The sequence below is a fragment of the Petaurus breviceps genome, unplaced genomic scaffold, assembly GCF_028583685.1.
Source record: "Petaurus breviceps papuanus isolate PSGF00001 unplaced genomic scaffold, PetGlider_PUasm1.0 398, whole genome shotgun sequence".
NCBI lineage: Eukaryota > Metazoa > Chordata > Mammalia > Diprotodontia > Petauridae > Petaurus > Petaurus breviceps.
In genome coordinates, this window is record NW_027186314.1 from 181,001 (window position 1) to 184,221 (window position 3,221).

Below are 3,221 nucleotides of genomic sequence, written 5' to 3' on the forward strand. Positions count from 1 at the left end.
ACACACACACACACACACACACACACACACACACACACACACACACGGAATTTCTAACCCTAAGTCACAGTGAAGTCCTCAGACAGAGACCTTGTCCTTGAAGAAGAACATAGGCAGTCAGAGGCATGCTTGTGGGGGAAGCTGCCGTGCTGTAAGAAGGAGGCCCAGGTCAAGGACACCTTCCCTCCTCTCTCACACGTGGGGCTTTTCCCACCATTCAGCCCCTCATCTCCACAGCTCCCTTTCTATCTGATGGGCCTCAGAGGGGCTGAGTCAGCCTTGGAGAGCTTCTCTGAGACCACACCTGGCATTGGGGAGACCTGGGTTCTAGGCCTACTTCCAAGACCTGAGAGCAAAGAACTCATGTGTGAAAGGAGAGGAAGGGCCTTGGTGGGCTTGAAGGTTCCTTCTGACTCTGAGTCTGTGTTCCTACTGCTAGGGATGGGCAGTGTGGCATGGTGACCAAAGCCATCTCCAAAATCAGGAGGACCTGGGTTCAGGTCCTGCCACATACCAGCTGTGTGAACTTGGGTAAGTCCCATAATTTATTAAGTTAGTGTTGTTGAGTTGTAGAGAAGGCCCACCTGCTCTGGCAGAGGAGATCACAGGTGCAGTCACTGCCTTAATGTCACTTGGGTCCACCCTCCACTCAGGTAAGAGTGATCTTCCTAAAGCCCAGGTCCAACCAAGTCACCCCCTACTCAGTAAAGTCCAGTTGCTCCCCCCCAGGCCAGGATCAAATACACAGACCTCTGCTTGGCCTTCGAGGCCCTTCACTCCTGGGCCGCCATGTTATTGCCCCTCACAGGTGGAGGATTCGGCCTCCAAACCCACCTTTTCTCTGGCTGCCCCCGGCCCAGAAGGCCCTCCTCCGCACTTCCGCCTGCTGGCTTCCCAGCTCTCCGCAGGAAGCCGGTCCTGGCCCTGCTGCTTTCCCTGGCTATAGCTTGTCTGCGCATGGCTGCTTGGCCTCCCCACTGGGCTGGGTGCCTTTGGGGCAGAGACTGGCAGATTTTTCCTCCTCTTTGTGTCCTCAGAGCTCAACACAATGCTTAGTAAATGGGGGGACAGGCACTTGGTGGGACTGCTGGACGGTGTCCAGTTTTTGAAACAAAGCACTCATCTAAACAGAGGCAATGGGAAAGTCTTGGGCAGGGGGGATCATGCTTTGACCCAACAGCTCCTCTGCATGTGGGGGAAACAAAGTCAAAAACAGCAACCAGCCTTCAGAGAGCATCGAGAGGTCTGCCGCGCCAGCTTCACACACACCGAGCCTCAGAGGAGTGAGGGACGACCTCGGCCAGGGACAGCCAGGGGAATCTGGCCCAGCCCGACTCGGCCCCTCCAAGCCTGCCAAGCTGCCCAGAGGTCAGCCCTCCCATGGAGGCCAGAGAGGCCTCCTGGTTGTCCCCCTCCCTCTCCGACTTCTCCTCCTCCATCTCCTTGGCTGGGCTCCATCCCCAGCCCACCACTGGCCCCTCAGGGCCCTGGGTCCCTCCTCTTCTCCCTCCATACAACATCACAATGTGACCTTGTCACCCCCCTGGATTTCATGGCCATTGCTATGCTGAGGACTCGCAGATCAAATTTGTGTCCCCCTTTCTCTCTGCCGACCTCCAGTCTCTCATCTCCAACCCGACATCCAAGAGACATCGAAACTCATCACGTCCAAACTAAAACTTGTTACCTTTCCCCCAAGCCCTCCCCACTGCCCATCTCCCCTGTTACTCCAGAGGGCACCCCCATCCTCCCATCCCCCATCCTCCCATCCCCCAGGCTCCCACCCTTCCAGACTCCCAACTGAGGGGTCATCTTCACCCCTACAGCTAATATGGTGCCAAGGCCTACTGATTTCACCTCTGTACCATCTCCCTAGCATGGCCCCTTCTCTCCTCTGACACTGCTGCCCACCTGGGGCAGACCCTCATTGCCTGGTGCCTGGAGAATAGCAGTAGCTGCTGGGGGGTCTACCTGCCTCTGGTCTCCCCCACTGCAATCTATTCTCCATTCAGGTACCAAAGGGATTTTCCTAAAATTCAGATCTGCGTCCACCCCAAAACTGCAGTCACCTCAGGATTAAATACAAATGCTCTGTTTGGCATCCAAAGCCCCCTGCCTTTCCAGGCTACTTAGCTGTCACACCCACCCATGCACTCCAGTGCCCCGGCCTCCTGGTTGTTCCCCCCACACTATTGGGCATCTCTCCCTCTGGCCATTCTCTCTGGCTGTCCCCTAGACCTTCAACCACTGATCTGCCAGGCTCCCCCTCCCACAGGAAGCCTTCCCTGGCCCTGCGTGGTCCAGCGCCTTCTCTGTAATGATTTCCTGCTCTTCTGCACAGATTCGGTGCCCCCACCGGACTGTGAGCTCCCCAAGGTCAAGGAGCGTTCTGCCTCTCTCTGCATCACCAGCTCTTGGCACAGGGCCTGGCACATAGTAGGTACTTTTGGACAGGCTGACAAAAACAGAGCAGACGGTGGATGGAGGCCCCACCCCTTACATGGGTCACGCTCACTGGATTTCAGAGAGAGAGGCTCACACACACACACACGCACGCACACACACACGTACACACAGTCAGGAGATGCAGGAATCCATCCATCCTCTGAATGCCTGGTTTCTCTCCAGGCTCAGCTCAGGGGCCACCCCCTCCCTCAGGGGTTCCTGAGGCCAGGCCCCCCACCCTTGTATCTCTCCCAAAGCCACACGAGTGTCTTCTGTCTCCCCCTCGGGTCCCCCTGCTTGGGCACAAAGCCCAGGCTCACTGAGCACCTGCTGACAGATTCCCCCAGGTACCCACCAGCCTCACAGACACCCTTAGAGGAAGCTATGGACCGTCACACACTCACCATGGGTGATGAGAAGGCCCCAGCCCCACCAGCCTCACAGACACACTGAGACACAGACAAAATCCCAATTCTCAGCTGTAAATACAGGGGTGTAGTCGGTCTACACAGGCAACGGGGCTGTCCACCCGGACACACACGTGACTCCCACTCTGTAGGCACACCACCCTCTCCAGTGTTCACATCCACACCACCTGATGGAATCCACACCACACGGAGATGCAGCATGCCCGGACAGCGGGTCCTCCTGCCCCCCACTCACTCACCGCCACCCCCACATGCACACCCCTCTCACGCACAGCCCTCCCACACATGCACACACACATCTCATGCACACCCCTTTCACGCACACCCCTCCCACACATGCACACACAC

At 57.3% G+C, this 3,221-nt stretch overlaps 1 protein-coding gene across 5 annotated transcripts in view; it reads right to left on the reverse strand.

Moving 5' to 3' along the window:
• The window catches only part of LOC138170835 (zinc finger protein 420-like), a 72,493-nt gene that overhangs the window by 64,748 nt on the left and 4,524 nt on the right, over positions 1-3,221 (reverse strand). The gene's annotated exons all lie outside the window — the stretch shown is intronic.